At 33.5% G+C, this 20,903-nt stretch overlaps 1 protein-coding gene across 1 annotated transcript in view; it reads left to right on the top strand.

Annotated features, from left to right (window-relative positions):
- Dach1 (dachshund family transcription factor 1) overlaps positions 1 to 20,903 on the top strand; it is a 390,311-nt gene that overhangs the window by 125,964 nt on the left and 243,444 nt on the right. The window lies entirely within an intron of this gene.

A 20,903-nucleotide genomic window follows, 5' to 3' on the forward strand; every position in this document is an offset into this window, starting at 1 on the left:
TCTGATCATTTATTAAGTACAACTCTATTGAATTTCCTGATCAGGCAATGCTCCATTTTACATTAGGCCATTGGCACTCACTGGCCCATGTGTTAAAATTTTTCCTGTTATACTCCATAGCTGGTAACTTGCCAATACTCAAGATTCATTTTTTTTTGTAGATGATGTCTCTGTCCTACTGAACTAAAGGCACCCTTCCAGTGTTCTGTTCTCTAATTTTGTTTGTCTAAACCCCACCCTCTTCCACTACAAAATAAGCTCTCAGTTGCTGATGAAAGTCTCAGTAAACAACAAAGACAAATATATAGCTACAAGTGGAAATATTTAATGGAATTTAATGAGACTTTTCTGGAAGACCACTTTCAAAACATTTGACGTTAGGGATCACAGGCATCACCAAGCTATTGGAAATGCTTTGACTCCTGAAACCAATTTCTTATGCCCTTCTTACTTGTGTGTGAGATTTTAATGTGAATTCAAACATAGTTAGATTTATAAGAGTATAGTGGTTCAAGTGGGGGAAAGAAAAACTCAAAAGTCAAAAGAAGAGGCTGGAGATGCCACAGAAAGGCCCGTGTCCTGTGGTTTTCCTTGAAGAGTAAATCCCATGATGAAATGAGCCGTTCTGGTGGTGGGTCAAAGGCAACAATTCAAAGGTGCCTTACAAAGGCTTCATTTATTTCTGTTCTTAAGAAATCATATCAGAGGTTGCATCCACACAAAAGCAGCAGCTTCTTTTAAGTGCAATACTCATCATTTAAGCTTGTAACCTTAATTATCAATTAGATTTTTGTAGCATCTCGTAAAAACTTCTTGGGGTACTCCCTCTTGGTTTTCTCTCCTGATGATGTTTACTCTTCAGGGATGAATAGAGTGAGTAGTACTAGGGATTAATAGAATATTCCATCATCAAAATAACTTAAAATCCAGAAGACATAAGTATTAATTAATGATGAGCGAATGCACTGAAGTAGAAGCAATATATTTGAATAAATCATCTGCTAGAATTGGTGATGGGGATTAGAGAAAAAAGAAGAATAGAATGTAGATTTAGAGGGGACATAACAGGGAGTGAGCAAAAATCTTCATGGAGATTCAATGTCCCGTGTACCTTATTGCTGATAAACTAACTAATTAGTGTAGCTTCTTTTAGACCACTGAAGGGACAAATAGGTGAAGGAACAAACTTGCTTGCTTCTGATAATAAGCCCTGCACTATGTTTGGCCAAGTACTCTTTCCATTATCTGTGATCTCACAAGTGGAGGAGATAAATTCTAACTTCCTTTGATTGGGGTAGTTTTTACTAAACATTTTTAAGTTCCTTTCTCTCCTAAATGTCATGTAAAGCTATTGCTTTCCAAATAGGAGCTTATTGTCTCTTTGCTTCTTCTTCATTTGTTCATTTGTACTGTTTTTTGTTTTTGGCTTTAAACTGGCATTGTTCTTTTTGGTGGATATGCAGTGACTGAAGATCTTTTTAAACATTAAGGCACAGGATTCATCATAGGCTTTGGATAGCAACAGGTAAACTAGGAATGATACATCTCCTGGTTGTCCTTATTTTCATGAACACATGTTATACTGCTTCATTTCTGGTTAAGAAAATGCTCTGAACAAAATACTCAAGATTTAACTTTGTGCAATGAAAGAAAGAGACTTAGATGCCATGATCTGACTGCTAAGCTCAAGGATTTATATGTCAAGTCTGAAATGTAGGTGGAAAATTTGTGGGAAATAGCAATAAAAAAGTTGCTACTGAAGTCTTTATTAATTGTCAGGTGTAGTTTTTCTCTATGACTTTATATTTCCTTTCTCCCTGAGAATTATAAAATGGACAAGTTAATTAAAATTGTGGCAGAATAATATAAGCATAAAATGTGAAAGAGGAACAAATCTAAAAGATGCAGTCATAACTACACATTAACTAATGTAAATGCATATTTATAAATTTCCGATTCTTTGTCCCTGGAAAATTGAATAGCGGAGAAGCACAGAAGAATGTGCATTTTGTGTAGTGGTGTGTGCCTGAATGAGTGTGTGCACATGTGAGTGTGTGTGTGTGTGTGTGTGTGTGTGTGTGTGTGTGTGTGTGTTCCTTGCAAACTCTCTGAGAGACTGTGTTTTCATTTCTGGTCACCACCTTAGCAAACTAATCAATGAGGCATGAACTGCTATCAGCAGTGAAAGAAATGAAAAATAAACCATAGATAATCCCTCAGTTAAAAGGTTATTCTGTGTGATAAAAGCTATTTTGTTAATTTATTTACTTACTGGTACAGTGAGATAAAGTGGAAGTACAATTAGGGAATTCTTGCTGAAAGGATTTTAAAGGGCAATGATGACTTCATATTTTGTAATATTTGACATGTAAGAACATTTTAAAACTAAAATTTTATTGCTCATAAGATTCTACATCATTTTACTTCAGTTTAGTATTTTAAATACATATTATAGTTTATTATTCAATGAAAATAAAAATAGCCTTTTTGAATAAATGTATATCTTTTAATAAGGTGTATCTTAATCTAAGTAGAGATGATAATTCTTTAGAACAATAATTTCTATGTTTCAATAGTCTATTAGTTATAGGAATGGTGTGTACTTTTTGGAAAATTGTGTACTTCTCACATTCATAAATCTGGCATAATATTAATTTCCTTTAATTTATGAGAATGTTGAAATCTGGGGAAGAAAGATTGTATAGAATATACCTTCTGTAGTTAAAGATTTTGTGTTCTTGAACAGAAAAATGTATATAAAATGTTATATTATTATAACAAAGTTTATAGAATATTCTGTGAGATCACAGTAATGAAGGGCAATTGATAAACAATGTGGAATTGGGAAGATTAGGGGGAAAGTTGAGGAGAAGTGGTGTAGGGCTTAATGTGGGCAACTGAAGGAAAGGGTATTCTACACTGCAGGTTTAATATCTGTGCAGCATGGACATATGGAAGCAGTTAAGCACCAACTTGAGTCAGGGTCAGACTGATAGGGACATTTTCTAAAAGGGGCTGAAGTGTTCAATTTAGAGAGCTTTGAATTCTGTGATAAGAAACTTGGATGATTTTTCAGAAAACACTGAGGTGTTATGATGTTCACTCTAGAATGATCAGTTGTGCCATTATCAACAACTGCAGGAACTCAAAGAAAGGGAGATAAGGCAGAGTAGCAGGAATGACGAGGAGAGTGGGAAATAAACAAGGGAGAATGGGAAAAGCTGGAGACAGAGAGAGATGGAGAGGCTGGGAAGACTGCCTACAATCTGGCCTTCGTCATTAGATATAGGAAGTACAACAGCTGACGACATGCAGGTTTAGAGTAGACAAGAGATGTACACAAGCCACCTGGAAGTGTGTGTGTGTGGAAAGTCCAGGTATCTGTCGCACCCATAGGAAAGTGAACTGGGGACTCAGCTAAAAAGGGGACACATCATTCCCATATTCTTGGAAATTTATTTTAATCATCGGTGATTTGGAAATCATTTTCATCTCTATAAAGAGTACAAGGCATTTGAGTGAAGAAGTAAAGTGTTTTTACTTTTTAAAGAAAACACAGTAATTCTTTAGAACTCACCAACTACCACAGTAGAGGGCAAAAGATAATTTTCAATACTTTTTTTTAAATTTTGGGTGAGATTATAATATAATTACATTTTCTCTCTGGCTTTTTCTCCTTTCACCTCCCTGCCCATATACTGCTCCTTTCTGTGCTTCAAATACACTGATTCTTTTTTGATTAATCATTGTTGTGTGTGTATAAGCATAAACATACATGTTTCTAAATAAACCTGCTCAATCTGCATTATGCTACTTGTATGTATGTTTTAGAGGGTAACTAGGATCCTTCTATCACATGAATTATATCAGACAAAGATTGCTAAGATTCTGATGATCCTTAAGTTGAGCAGAGGAAACCAAGATGATGTCCTCTGTTCTGATTTGGCCAGTTGCAGAAGTGGTGGTTTATTGGTCGAGGCACGGGAAATGCAGCCTCAAGTTACTCAAAACCTTCCAGAATAATCTACAAAAACTGACCAATTTAATGGATACTGATGGATTTCAAATTTTCCTGTAATGGGTGGGTTAACATGCAGAAATCCAGCAGGATGGAAAAAGGATGGTTCCACAGAAGCAGAAGTGGGAAGGAGATACAAATGGGAAGGCTTTATTCCTGAATATTAGGGAATACAGACTTACATCTTCCTTCTGTTCTCTTGGTTCACACTTCTACTTGACCATTCTATAACATAAGCTCTCATGAGTATTTATTTCAGACTTTACCATTTTATCTGCTTATAACATCCTCACAAGGAAGGAAAGCTGTGGATTCCAAGAGGCTAAGTGACTTGCCAAGAAAAGACATCTAATAAATGACGCTTTCTGTCTTTTGATCCTTGGTAAAGTGACCTTTGTCCCTATTATTCAGAGGTGCCAGGGTATAATGGAATAAGCACAGGCTTTGAAGTCACAGATCCATGCATCTGACACAGAGATCTAAAATTTATGAGCCATGCTCTGGAGCCAGTCTGTGCTGATTTTCTCATCTGAGAAGTGGAAGTAGTATCTGCAGCAGAGAGTGCTGGGATTTAAATGAGATAGCTGTTTTATGTAGCACAAAGTAAGTTTCCTGAATATGTTGTCTTTTCCCCTTTTCATAGTAAAGTTACCACCACCTCAACTCCTTCTGTTTCTAAACTTGGGAAGAGAGACTCACTGGACCCAGTATGCAAACACCAGTTATTAAGTTAGGTCAGTTCTCTGGGCTTGTTTTACTTCTTAGTCACATGCATTTCACATCCTTGAATTTTAAGATGCATTAAAGAACTCCCATTTGTGTTTCTTCTAAGTATTTTCAAGGATTGCTTTAAAACAAAGTTAACACTTTCCCTGGACTTCAGTGGTGTTTTCTTGTCACTACTTGGAAGGTCAGTTTATGAATTAGATAAAGTTATTCGTTCTCTATTTTCTTAAATAATCTGTATTGTATTTAGTAGTGTTGAACTAGGATTTTATCATTCATGATTAGCAGTTTCCCAAGCACTCTTGTGCATATTGCCCACCTACAACGCTGAAGCGCAATGAACAGCCAAATTGCTCAAGTTACCCTATGGAAAGAATGTTGTTATACATATTTTATTGTATAAAAGGGGATTCTTTTGTTATTTCCTTCTAGAAAAATAGCATTAAATGCAATATTGATAAAGCTGCCTTCATGCTGGATTGTTTGATGTGTGTAACTATGTCTATTTATTCAGTTAGTATTTTAAACTCCTTTACTATGGCAAACCAAACTATATGTTTTTCTTATTGACATATATCATGACAAAGATTTCATTTGCGTGATTCAAATCTGTCCTTGGATCCTGTGCAAATTTTTTTTTAGAAAACACAATAGAAACTATTTCATTTTGAATAATATTCAAGAGCTACACTGTAATTGAGCATTTCATTAAGATTTGATACTGAAGGAGATGAGGTATTACTATGATATATTTATTTTAAATACCTAAATACACTATTGTGTGAGTGTCAATAACGGTGGAAAATAATTTCTTATTATTACATCATTGTTTTTAATAGCATAACTGTTTAAAAGTATTTATAAACAGACTGAATGTAATATATCCATATGCTCATTTATGAACATTAGAGATTATATTTCTCTCCATAATTGTCTCTGGATACAGTCACACTTTTAAGACTACTATTTGGTTAGCTAGTAACATGCTTTGAAGACTGGTTTTAAGTCAGGACGGCCAATACTCTTTGAATAAAAGAAGTGCGATTGATGCTACACTATCCATTCAGCTCTCTATCAGGCTTTGGTTTCAGAAATAACCCATATTTTAATTAGTGGGTTTAATAACTTGTATCTTCTTAACTTTATTGACATTAGAAAAGCATGAACTTTTTTTAAACAAAATTGTACCTTTTAAAGACAGATTATCATGAGAATTTAATAAAATAGCTGGGTTTACATGTAAGATCGCTTAGTTCTATAATGATTTAAACCAACTGTTCTTTATTTATATATTGAAGGGCTTTATATAGTTCTTTTGTTGGATTAGACCTTATCTATCAATGCACTTTGGTACTACATAATTAAGAGAGAACAATAATATATTTCTGTTGGTTACCATTCATTCCATGTTTTTTATGCACGTTTGGTCCATTGAATTAATCTTTGAAACAATAGAAAGAAATTCTTTGCTAGAAATAGCTAGCTGTGCCTTGGCTTTGTGGCAGACTGACATTAGGGAAGCTATCTAGTTGTTGAACCTGATTGCTTTAGCAGCCCTGAGGTTGATAGTATCAGGTTCCAGCATGCCCTGCTAGGTCAACATGGACCCAGTCCCTTAAAGAGAAAAGTTCACACAAAGTTCACTTCTATTGTTTTACCATGGTTACAAAACAGAAGGAAAAAAGGGGGTGGGGTGGGTTTGTGACCCATGCCCGCCATGGGCCCTCTCTCTCTACTGAGTTCTTTCTGAAATTGCCAGTTAAACATTGCAACAGAGAAAACTAAAACTTACAATAGTTTCTAAATGAATAAGAACTAAGTGTGCCCTATTATCACTTGTAGGTAATCCTTGGACATAGATGAATGACGTTACAGCCATTTCAGCAAGAATTTAGATGAGCTTAATTTCGATGAAAGCATTATTTAACTCCTTCCCTATTAAAAATTAATAAGGTTGGCATGGTATGAAAGGATTGTTTATTGGTCTAGAAGTGTAAATGTAGTAATTTCTTTAAAATAATTTAACTTTGACCAAATATGTTGAAATAATTGCTATAATGAAAAGGAGAGACTGAAGCTAAAAATATTTTTCTTTCTAGATATTTTTTCACTTAAAAAAAAACCCTAGATTTCTGCCAGTATTTCAAGAATTACCACTTATGATTTGATTTAGGAATTTTTGTTTATGTAAATTTTAAGAAGTTACGAAGTGTAATGGGCCATTATGCCTTACATATAGAAATATCTGGAGATCTTTTGAAATATGTAAAAATTCAATTCAATTTCTTTTTTTCCCAATAGCACAAAGTCATTTATTTAGATTATTTCAACTAGAAGAAATATAACAGAATTATCAGAATAATGATTACAAAATATTTTTATTATTATTAAAACTAAATTAATTATAAAATAAAATAATAATAAAAAACAATTCAATTTCAAAGCTTGATGTTAGGCTACTGAACCTGCAGATATCTTTTTTTATAAAAATATGAATCCATTATTAATTCTGAAGGATATCAGTGCAACATAGTTTATTTTGCACTTGATCTTCTAAGATTGCAAAACCTTGTGGCTAAAGTAGTAGAGCTGTGCTAGCCTTACTTTTAAAACTATTAATGATGTGTACCATATGGAATACCATCCATATAGCTCAAGTACAATCACTGCTTGATGATATTTCATTTTTACTATTGGTGCATATTTTATTTTTAAATGTGAATTACTATTCAAAGAAAAAATTATTTCAAGTAGAAGTGCTTAGGTGTTATTTTTACCTGGGAGTATACTCTTTGTAGAAAAGGGTACATTGAAATGAAATTTTAAATTTGACATAAGGTATATGTTCAAGAAATTTAAGACTTTATAGGCCTCTTAAAAACTGCTGCCATAACAGAAAATTCGTATCTACTTGTAATGTATACTAGTATTTAACATCAATAATGAAGGGATGGGTCTCTTAGGATCAAGACAGAAGTGTGATCTATATTTTATGCAATTGTTTATTGACCTTTACTCTTTTGATTGGCATAATATGTTTGCCTTGAACTGCACCTATGTCCAGCATAAAAATGTAATTTTTCATGATTTAGATAGAATGTAGTGAAGGAAAGAGGGGAGGTTAACTATTTACATTGTTTATATGACCAATATAGAAGAGGGAATAACTTTTATATTCACCAAAAATGACTCTTGTGTCATACTTTGCATAAGTACCTGCTTTTTCAAGTATTGTTCTGAAATGATAAATCTTAAATTACCACTATACTGCTTATTCTTACTGCATCTGAAAACTGCTTTTTTTTTTCCTTTTTGAAAATTGCTTTGGTTACACTTACACGATGCACGTTAAATTGGGAAATAGCTAACTTGTAGGAAGCTTAATATTGCTAATGATCCCCTAGAATTAATGACATCTGCTTGGGTAACTAAATCAGGCAGCTGATAACAAGCAAGGTATGACTTCTGAATTCAGAGGTCACCGAGCCCTTCCCTTCTTTCAACCCTTCAAGGGTTGCATCTCCTTCTCATGTTAAAAGTCTGCCAATAAGTCTGCAGAGACCTCCCTGATAGCCTGTTCTAATGTTTAACTGCTCTAATGAGAGGGAGAACTATTTTTTCATATCTCATCTACATCCCTTGTTGCAGTTTAAGGGTTGATACTTATTTTTAATGTTATTTTTCTCTTCTTTATTGCTGTGTATTCTGAATTTTTTATCAGCCTGATTTTCCCAGTGCATGAAGATTTAGAAATAAATCTTAACGTGTTTTCAAAAACTCAACCTAGAGTATGACTAAATTATATATATATAATTTAGCCCCTTTCCACTTGCTTTTATTCTGATTATCCTTCAGCTATATATATATAGCTGAACTTCAGTGGCCTGGAGATCATTTTTTCTTTCTCTCCTTAGAACCATTATCCCTTTCACAAAAGATGCACTTATTTACTTTGCTGTAGAGTAACTCTCCAGGGTGTACTTGATCACTTTGTCATGTTCTAATTTGTTGAAAAGCTCTAATATGAACTAAGCACGAAACATTGAATTTTCAGTAAATATAATCTGAAAGATTTTTTAAAGTTTCTTCCATAAATGAATTCTTCCAAAGGTGATAAAAATTCATTAGCAGTTTTAAGTAAACTATTTGTCTCACAAATAATGCATATTTATGTAAAAAATCATGAAAGTATATTTTAAATAGATAATCAATCAATGTATTTACTCATATATAATTATAAACACCATTAATTTGCATATTAGGGAGATTCTTCATTCGAAGATCCCCTGCAAAGTCTAGAGATATTCAAGTCCCATTTGGAAAGTGGCCTAGCAATGACATGTGACTTATTCATGTCTTCTTTACACCACCCATTATTTCTTTACTTATATTGCCTAATACAGAGTCAGTGGTATGTAAATAGTTGTTAAGCTATATTGTTCACCAAATAGCGGAAAGAAAGAAAAAGTCTGTCTGCAATCAATACATGGGACATTTTTATTCCAAACATATTTAGTCAGCTGTAATTTGAATCCTTGAGGATATGGCCTAGGATTTGCTATAGAGTTAAGGATGACTTGAAGTTCTGTTTTCCTGTCCTTCTCTCTCAAATGCCCAGAATATAAATATGTGTCAGCTTGCCTTCACTTGAAAAAAAAATCTAGATTTCTTCCAGTATATATGTGAAGAAGTCCTATCCTCCAATCTTTCTATGTAGCTTCACATTTATAGTAATTTATAATTTATTTCACTTTTTTTTGCTGAGAGTTATCATTTTTTTTTTACTACAAATAAACATTTCCTTAGGAAAAATCTGATTATGAAGGATTCCTTTATTTTTCCAAATGGGAGAACCTAATTATTATTTATTTGTACATATTATTTCATGTCTTTATCACATATTGCTTTTCCTTAGGGAAGGAGCTTAGCCCCTTTCCACTTGCTTTTATTCTGATTATCCTTCAAGACCAAAATCAAATCTCAAGTATAGAGAGAAGCTTAAAGCTATTTCTTAAGCATCTTATCAGCTGTTATCTGTAACAAAAGCAAATACTTTCAGGACCTAGAAGACACAACACAAAAACACCGGGTTCCTTATTTTATTTTTATTTACATTTAATATATTTTATTTTGGTATGATAAAGTCTCACACATGCTGATAACTACTATATTACTGAGCCATATGCCAGCCAAAATCCCTCATTTTGAAAAATGATCAGAATTCAACATTGGTAACAACCAAGCATTCAGTTCAGTAGAAAAGTCTCTACAACAAACATGTCATGTACTAATACACAGACTGAATGCTTTGCTGACACTTTTCCAAGGCCCACTCCTGCAGTGTGTAGTTCATGCTGTTGTGTATTTCTTCTACACAATGAATATGTATATATGTGTACATTTGTTATCCCAAAACTGTGAGTTTGCCCAACAGCACATACCATGTCTTAAAATTTCTTTGAATTTCCTCAACTTAGTACGTTTTCTGAAAAGAAGAGACAATCACTAGTCTATATTGAGTCAAGTGTGATTATATTGAAGTGGTTGTGAAATGCAGTTGCAGGAATTCTAGTAAATATTACAAGATTCAGATGAGCAATTCACCAAGGCTTAGGTCTGAAACATAAAACAGAGAAGCATTTTATAAATATCACAATGAAAGTTATCATTTATCAAAAAGTTTTTTGAAGCAATTTAAGTAACAAATGCAAATGCTTACTACTGAAGCAGACACAACATAAATGTGAGAACTCAGCTGGAAATAGAGGTCAAGGGAGGACTTGTAAGGGTATAGTATTTTGTTGACTTTAGGATTGTGTTTGGAGATATATGTGTGTGTGGGGAGGTACCAAGTATATGTGTGTAAGGGTACACATGCCCAAGTGCATACGTGAAGAGGCTAGTATAAGAAATCATATGCCCTGCTATATCATATTCTGCCTTATTCTCTTGATACAGTCTCTCACTGAATTTGGTACTGTGCTGGCTGCCGTATTACCTGCATCCTCCTGTGTCTGCCTTCCTGAGCCGTGGTGTTTCAGGAAAAGGCACGGATGCATGGATTTTCACATGTGTGTTGGGCTTCTACACTCAGGTCCTCATACTTGCACAGCATGCACTCACTGAACCATATCACCAGCCGCAGAATGAATCCTTTTAAATGGGATTCGGCAATGGAAAAGTACTTCAAAAATTTATGTTTGCTTAGAATAAAATTGTGTAGTTGTAGAAAATTACCGTAGCCAAGTAAAAATGTTCCCTGGAAAGTGTTTAACAGATGAAACCATAAAGAAAACACTATAGTTCATAACAGTGAGGAAATTAATTTCATATTTGTGTCTTGCCAGATTACAGGGATGGAAGAGCTCCAAACAATCACAACACATGTTTTCAAAAATTTAAATACTAAAAAAGAAATAGTAGATGAATTGAGAAATTATGCATTATTGTTTTGATAAATTCAAATATGAATATTTGCAAATATTTGCTATCTTTATTGGATTTTTTACTACAGAGGCTAACTAAATTGTATTTTTGTCATTTAAAAAGTTATAAAATGTTTACTCTGTCAATTCCAAACAATTCTGACTCAGTAAGGTTGAGAAGGGTTGGACACATATGTGATATTAATTTTTACTCTTTCTTATTTTAATCAGGGGGGGAAACATTCCCTGTAAATGCCATTTTAAAATTCTGCAGTGATACAGAGTTCTGTCCTGAGAGAATATTCACATTACAAAGTAACTTTATTCCATGTCTCAGTGAATAAAGCTGTCTACTGCCAACCTGAGTTCCATCCTCAGGATGCACATGATAGGAGAAAATCAATGCCTGTAACATGTCCTCTAACCTCAATATAGATGCCATGGCACAAGAACATGCATAGATACACACACACACAGCAAATATAAATAAAAAATATAAGGAAACCCTTATATTCTTTCTATTGTTCTAAATGTTCTTTTCTAATTGCATTTACATGAGTTGAGGCCAGTGAGTAATGTTAAGAAATATTTATGGCGGGAAGTCTACCATTACTCATAGATTTATTGATTGACAAGAAAGAACAAAATAAACATTATATGATGATTCAGAAGAATGAAAACTAGTGGTTAAGACCAAATCTGATGTTATGCCTTTGGAATCTCTGTACTCAGGAGACTAAGGTAGGAGGGTGGCAAGTTTGAAGCTAGCCTGGGCAACACAGCAAGTTCTTTCAAAACAAAAAGACTAACATTGAGAAGGATGATCATGGTGAAGGGAGATAATGGCATAGGAACAAATTCCCTATTGACCATTGACAATTGGATGTGGTGATAAGCGTCTGTAATCTTAGCACTGGATAGGTGAGCAGGAAAGTTCCAGGCAATACTCAGGTGGACAGTGAGTGCAAAGCTCATAAGACTGTCACGAAGAGAAAAATTAAAAGAAGCTGTGACAATAATCTGGCTACATGGATACTTAATGTAGAAGAATTTATAGCAAGCTGAAAAGAGATTACATTGGATATACTTTATTCTTAAAGAGAAAAATGTAATTTGATTTATAAATGGAAATGGTAGTTCCAGGGTGTTTTGAACACTTAGCACCAAAAATAGCTTTCTCTGAGTTCCTGTTAAGAACTGGAGTAGCGTCTCTGGGAGATGGTGAATTGTTTAGCTGCCTCTGCAGTTGTTTTCTGTACAGGGCTGTTTGGATTCAATGAAGAATTAAAATGCATAAAAACGGTTTTGAATAAATTCAATTTTAACGATGTTTAACGATTATTTAATCATGTTCAAACCACTGTCTTCCATATTCTTCAGCAGTCCTTGTCTACTTATTATAAGAAGATTTTTATATTAAAATAAGTTTGTTTCTTCAAATGAACCCAGGACTGCCACGAACCATAAGCACTGTTGTTGTGGTCACTGTTTTAAATTCTAACAACTATATTTTCTCTTCTCTATTCTTGGACTTTAATCTTAGTCCCGGCCTGAAGTCATTGTGTGAATAAAGGTACAAATCCCAACGTAAAGTATTATAACTGAAAGAATATCTACTTCAGCACTTCTGAAATCTTTTGCAGTAAGCATTAGGAACTTACAAGCCACTAGACTGTTCTTCCCACATGTCTTACTCAATATTATCTTCAATAAATGGATCACATATGTAAACATATGTGAACACAGATATATGTCGGCAGACACATATGTATATGTACATATAGGATTTTCAATATTGCTACCACAAAATATAAGTGAAATTATATTAATCAAAATTCATCAGACAAATTATTGCAATGGTTTTAGTGCATTGTAAATGTAGTGAAAGTATTTAAATTTCTCATTAAGAACTCTTTATTTCTATATTTCCTTCTTTGAAATACATCACAATTAAATGAATGGAGAGCTTTTTATGATTGTTTTAGATTCAGTATTTTTTTTTATATTTCATTTCCTTAATTTCAGGTCTCTACTTATCTTTTCCTGTTTCATACTTAGACTAATCATTTAGGGCACTGGGCAATAATGCAATCAGTCTTTCGGTAGTGTTTATTCTCTCATCCAAGTCTTAACTTGTGGGGTTCACATAACCCACACTATCATTTAAAGTTCATCTTCCCTTTGCCTTCCTTGAAGACAAATTAGCAAAGAGAAGCAGCTCTAATCTGTGTGGGGGTTTATGCTTATTTGGGTCTGACTATTCAAGTTATCTACAGCAATTGAAGACCTTGGTTTTCTCATTACACTGTTTGTTTACTTTTGGTGATTTCCATTTGCAATTAAGTTCTATCCTATAGATAGTTACATATTCCAAATAGCTACAGCAAATACTTATGCTTTTTATGATGTGCTATACATATTCAGCTTTGCCAGAACAGTGAAAGGTATCTGAATATCCATAGCTAGTGATGAGAAATATTGATCTTCATGTCATATTACTTGAAGACAGCTGGTCCTCTCAGCTCTGTGGTGGTCATTTGGTCCACAAATTCTCATGAAAAGAGTTGAAAATCAGGAGGTGAGAGGTTCATTCTGGGGGATGTGAAACTTCTACTCAATGATGGCATCGGTCATCTTAATTCACACATTTTCTCACAGGAAGTCCTAGAGCAAGCCCAAAGTAAGGGGGAGGAAAATGGTATATGACCACAGTTTTGTCATTCTACCCTTTGGAATGTTTGGTAGGGTCAAAACAGGAATAACTAAATAATTAAAAGTTCTCGCTGACCAGGCAATGTGGCAGGTACCTACACTCTCCACTCTTTGGATGGCTAAAACAGGACTACTTCAGCTTCCAAGGTCAAGGCAGGCTGGACAAATTATGATGCTCTTTTCTCAAAGCAAAATAACATAACAGTAGCAAATATGGATTTATTAAATGTCTTATACTTTAACTCCACTATAGTACTGTGGTAAGGAAATTAAGTGATTTTTTTTTTAAAAAAATAAAAGAACGTTTCAGCAGTGTGAAAAGTCCACCAAATAAGTGTTCTAAACTATAGCTTGAGATAGCAATAAATAAGCTAGAATATTGGTTGTGAAACAGGTATTTGAAAGGGCAGCCGCACGGATTTCTAATTAGTTCCTGAGTAAGAGTGTCTCTTCAATATGATTCTCCTATAGCCTCTTGAAATGTTATGGTCTAATAATTTTTTTCTCTTGTGCAAAATTCTTATGAAATGATTAAATTGACTTTAGAAGGTCTCTATTTTTTTCTCGCTAATTTTAAAGAAGTAATTTATGGTTTAATCCCTTAAAATAAAATGAACTTCTCATTTGGTAGCATCCTCTATGCTGCTGTAGGCACCACTTTTCCTAAGATAATTATTATCATGTGTGTCAGGAAAGATGTTAGTGTGTATTTCAATGCTTTTTGATTTTTTTTTAATCAGCACTGTTCCTTGTCTCAATAAATCTCTATTATTATACAAGTTCAATGTTACCTTTTGCTGATAATATTTTCTGCTTCGATGTAGAGGAAAATAAATTTAAAGTAATTGCTTTTAGAAGTTTATTGTTTAAAAAAAAAAAACCTTTGTAAGTAAATAGGATTAAAAGTACTTACTAATGTTTGCTTGCTAAGCTTACTGAAGATGTTGATAGACTCCCCGAATTACTTTCTTTCTTCCTATTTCATAGTACTTTAAGCTAATTGAGAAACTAATTCATGGTACCAAACTTGAAAATCATTTTGCAGAAAACTTTGATATAAGCATACTATAGGATTTTCATTTTAATTTACTATCATAAAATGGAAGTTTATATGAAAATGGTGTGTGATTTAGATTCCCTTTAAAGTTGAGAACTTATTTTACATTTTTCCAAAAATTGTAGATGCAAATTATTTCATGTTACCATCTCTATTTTGTGTCTTGCTTGATGTTTAAAAAGTAGGATGCTGTCCCACAGACTAGAATGGGAATAACATAGATTTTGCATGGTTTTATTCTTGTTTATTTAAAAGCATTTTTTGGACAGGAGGCTCTCAATGTAGCTCATTGTTAATGCTCATGCTGCTTGAAGCCCAGGGAATTGGTTCCAAGCACCTCTTTTCCCCAATAAATACTCCAAAGCAACAGCAACAAACTTTCTATTTATAAGAAGAGAGAGGAAGACAAGACACTGAGGGTGACCTGTAATGTACAAGTGCATTGTAAAGTACAACTCACCTTGGCAAGTATACTTACATATTTGCATAATTTAAGTTGATTATGCAACTGCTGGTTGTGGTTATGGACGATAAATAGGTTGTGTTTGGGCTAGTATCATGGCTGTGTATCATCGCATAGAAAGCTAGCCTTCATTGCAGTGTTGATGGAAATTTAGCTCCCATGTCCAAGAACAATCATGTAAGAACAAAATGTAATCCAGGCATGGAGGTGCAGGCCTTTAATCCCAGCCCCTAGGAGGCAGAGGGAGGAAGATCTCTGTGAGTTTCAGAGCAGCCCGATCTATGTAGTGAATTCAAGTACAGCCAGAGCTACAGAATGAGACCTTGTCTTAAAACAACCACAACAAACAAACCAACAAAGAATAAAATGATATAGCTTACCCCGAAGTTGGTTTATTTTCGATGCTGTAAAATTCTGCAAAAAATCATATTATTATAAATATATACTTTATTATGGGTATACAAGAATTTTTAAAATTTCAAGTTTGGATGTCTAGAGTTTTAAACTAAGTTTAAAAAATTGCATATTGAACAACTTAATTGGTGATTTTCATCTCAATAGCTTTCCATCAGTTTAAACCTGTATGGGTTCTTCTCCTTCCAACCACGTATGTTTGAAGAGTGAAGAGAGATGCAAAGAATTCAGCTAGGAGAAGGGCTAATGCACAGAAGGCAATGACTCAGCAGGCTTCCACTTCACCATCATCAACGTACCAACACATGAAGTCCCATGACATGTCTTAGTACCAGACTTGAGGCTCATAAATAACTACTAAAACACTTTTGATTCAGGTGCTCATAATCATACACATCCATTTCTTCCTGCAACTCGTTATTCTCATATTGTTTTTCATTTAACAACCATCGATTCCCACTTTATATAAGACCTGTGCTTATATGCTTTAAGAACTAACACTAAACATGACACTTTAAAGCCTTAGCTTTATGGAAACTACAAGGATGTGCAATTATCATTAAACAAATAAAACCGTAGTATTTTTGAAAATACAACATGGTGGTTAAAGGGAACTGCTAAATGGATCCATTGATGTAGGGCATGGTAGTAGGGAAGGCAACCTATAGGGAGATCTTACTGGCTAATATTTCAAGAATTAGCAAATAATAAATCTAAAGATGTGAGACGAAAGGATGTTTTGTTTTGAAATAGTATATAGATTCATAGTTGTGTCATGAAAATGTACCCATAATGACAAAATTCAGAAATGTTCCAGATATTACTGATTATGATGCAAAACAAAAATGTCATTACAGTTGAAATAGTACTGTGACTATTGTGAAAGTCCTAGTTTCATTTAGTTATGTTACATTAGCAATCTGTGTAATTAATGATTTCCCTTGTTGGTTCATTCATTTTCTTTTTATCTCTTTCTCTCTTTTGTGATGGAGTCTTTGGACATGCCAAGTTCATTTTTAAGTTTGATTCTCCTACCTCAGCCTGAAAAACACAAATTTATAGGTGTGTAACACCAGCTTTAATGTTTCTTGTTCTCTCACCTAGTACCATTAGATTTATTTGTGAAATGGGTCTAGAGGTGATAAATATGGCATGGCATTACTGTGAATATTAACTCATATGATGTATGCTTAGGTATTTAGCATAATGATTCTTTTTGATAAATTATTATATATAATGATGTTTGATCTCTATCTTGACAACAGTAAATTGAGTTTCAGGCTAAGCTCACGAGAATCTGAAAAATCATGGGATTGCTTATTCTTAGTGTTTTACATTGTCTTCTCTGAGTTTCTCTTCTACATTTGTAATATTTTCCTTCTCAGTATATACCAAGTTTTTCCCTATGGGTAGAGATAGGCACTCATGGTTTTCTGACCTTGTATTAGAACATTAACCAGAAAAAATCCCAAGCCAATGATTCAGTCTTGCAAAATAGCTGAGTGTAATACACACACACACACACACACACACACACACGTGTGTGTATATGGGTATACATATATACGTGGGATATATGAGAGAGAGAGAGAGAGAGAGAGAGAGAGAGAGAGAGAGAGAGAGAGACTTAGAAAGTGGCTTCAGTAATTCTGTGCATATGGAACATTGTCAAGGCCCTAACAAACCATTATTCCAGGTGTACACTTTTTTCTTTTTTTTTACATTGGACACCTTGAATGTGGCATTTGAGACCTTCAATGTCTTCATCTCACCTGTCCTTCATCTGTCAAAACCATACATACATTTCATAACTCATAACAAATACTTTTGTTTCTTTACTTTACCTGAAATTTAACCTTCCTTGTCTTTTAAAACCATTTGAGTCTTTTTGGCATAATGCTACACCATCCACTATGAAGCCTCTTTAGGAAACAAGTTTGTGTAGTCTTGTTTTTGTCATAGCATCTAGGATCTGCCTCTTTGTCCAGTGGCTTTCCAACAATTGTTTGCACACAGATGTTTGAAGGAGAACATACATGAAGCAAGTCATCAGATTTATGTTCTTTGAGTCTCATTTGTTGAACTAAGACAGAAACGTATTTTTAAAATTAAAAAATCGATAGACCAGTTGTCAGAAAAACTGACTGTAAAGTGCATTTCTATTTTTAATTTAAGAAATCAAAATGCAATAACTTTATTTCCTAGAATTATCTCCAATATAATATTGATGATATTATATTGATAATAATATTGTTTAATCAAGAAACATTTAACCAGGCAGTGGTGGCACATGCCTTTAATCCACGCACTTAGGGGGACAGAGGCAGATGCTCTATGCATTTCAGGCCAGACTCTACAGAGCCAGTTTCAGTAAGCCAAGGCTACTACACAGAGAAACCCTGTCTCAAACAAAACAAAACAAAACAAAAAAGAAAGAAAGAAACATTTTATTTAGCAGAAATAATAAATATAAAACCATATTTGTATACATTAAACATTGTAACACTTACTTGCCTCAGTTATTATAGTTTATAACTAAGAAATAATATTTCGATCTTACAAGTTTCTTGAAAGTAAGTCCTTAAAATAATTCCTGGTATCTAAAAATATGTCGTAACTACAGTCAAGCTGTCATGCTCTAGTCAACTTAATCACTTCTAATTATTTTAGAGCATAATGCACTTAGGAATAAGTAACAAATACACACACACACAAAGAACATAGAACTTAACATAATGATTAGAATTGTAAAAGCAGCCCTTGCCCTTTATTTCAGTGAAAGTAAATGCCCACATTAAAACAAATATATTTAAGCTTACAAACAACAGAAACAACAACAACAAAACAATTGCTGGTGTCATCCCAAATCTGTGATACAGGACCTTTATTTCATAATTTCTTATAGTACTTAATATAGGTACTATATTACTAAAAGGCCTTTCATTAGGGAATGTACTTTCTGAGAGAATGAAATAGAGTTCAATTAATATAAGTCATATTAACAGCAATGTTTGGTGGTTTTGTAACTTCTATGCCAGCTAAGGAATTAAGCACGTTATTAAATATGTACATTCTGGGAACAACACAGCTTCCCATGCCTTAATATCATCTTTTCACTAACAGCATGAGAATCCTCAGGGAAATGTCAGTTGGGAGGTCACTGCGTTCTAGAATTAGTACAGGAATTTGCTTCAAAACTACATTCCTTGACAACTCTCCATGTATTGCACAGTGGAGGTGACGTTTTTTTTTTTCCTGTATTCAGCATTTCTCTAGGAAATAACTTATGTCCATTTTTCTCAGAAGTAGGATACAAACAACCTGTTAGTTGGAGGGAAAACATGCCCTTTCCATTGAATCAGCCATCTTGTCTATGTCTTCCTAAGCAGGCAGACATGGTTTTGTGAGTTCTGATTTAAGGAGTACTACTTTTTTCACCTTTATTTGAAAGTAATTTTCTTCCCTCATTGTTATTATTTTTGTATAATTCATTTAAAAATGTTTGCTCAAAAATTGCAATAACAATCTTGATTCAGAGCAAGACAATATATCACCACAGAAATTAAACTGAACTGAGTATTTATTGCATTTCTTTGTTCTGGACAAAAATTTCTATAAGAGCAAAATGTTGAAATATGGTTTTCAAGAAAGAAATAATTGTGTTATCTTTAAATTTCATCTATAAAAATGATTATAAAATATCAGCTCTCATTCTTTATAATTTCTTTTAATTAGGACAGCAGAAAAAAGGTACATTTAAAGCACATTTATTTGACCAAATGATCAATGCTTTTTGCATATTTTTCAAGGATAGAAGTACGGAGAGAACATAGAGAGATAAGACATGTCCCACAAAACAGTTGGAGAATAGTTATGTATGTCTGTTTGATACTTAACATTCTTAAGATAAGTGAATCATTGATTGGAGTACTAATGTTATTGTGGAAATACATGTGTTAATGACCTAGACATATTCTATGAATGCTCTGTTCCTCAACATCTTTATTTATTAGCTTCTGCTTTTTTACACTCATCTTTCTTAAATACCCCTACTGTGTTGCCCCAGGATATCAATTTGGAACATTTAGTTTCCATTTATTTACTATTTGTTTCCCAAAATAAATGGAGAGCTTCTTGAAATCAGGGTCAATAACTTACAGTTATTCCCAATGACACCATGAAGTCAAGAACATTGACATGTTCAATTAATGTTTTCTTCATAATTAACAAAGATAGCATGGCTATATTATTAAGAGATGCTCAGGTTGTGCTCTCTGAAGTCATATGATCTTCATACACAACATAGATCTGTTATATTGTGTTTTACTCCTCCATGTATTAATATCCTTACCCACACCATGGGAGATAATAGTATCCATCATTATGGATGCAGCCCCATGGATGAATAGTTTACTAGCTTATATAATACCTAGGATTTCATAGTCAGAACCTTAGAATACAGTAATAATAATTATAATATGTAGTACCTATCTGCAATATTCTTATAAGAATATAAAAATTCAGATAACAGAGTGAACTCAATGCCATGCCTGATAGAAACATAATCATAATTGTCATATTATCTTATTTAATATAAGTATCAAAACCAAATGAAAATGTTTAGAAATTTCATCTGCCAAAGACAATAGTTTGACATATTTTGAAAGTGAATCAAGTTAAAAATGGTATGAGAACAGAATGATAGCTATCTACAGCTACCATGGATGTGTGTGTAAGGCACTATTGAAATCCAACAGCAATCACAAGCTCTATGTTACAAAAAAAAAAAATCAATGCTAACAGTAACAGCTGAGAAGAGCCTGTCAGTTAAACAGAAAAATTGAAAAATTATAAAAAAAACAAAAATCCTTCATTGTGATCATAAAGTCCAAACATTGCATTGGATTGATTTAGTCATTCTATACTTTAATTGGAACATTTTTTACATAAATTGTAAATTTTGTAAAATAGTTCCAATATATAATAGGACTTCTGAAAAGAACCTAATCTAATCTAATCCAGCAGCTACTATTCTCCACACTTCAAAAAAGCAATTTACAACAGTTAGAAATCATGTCAGGATGTGTT

This window comes from Peromyscus eremicus, chromosome 9 (assembly GCF_949786415.1).
Source record: "Peromyscus eremicus chromosome 9, PerEre_H2_v1, whole genome shotgun sequence".
Classification (NCBI taxonomy): Eukaryota; Metazoa; Chordata; class Mammalia; order Rodentia; family Cricetidae; genus Peromyscus; species Peromyscus eremicus.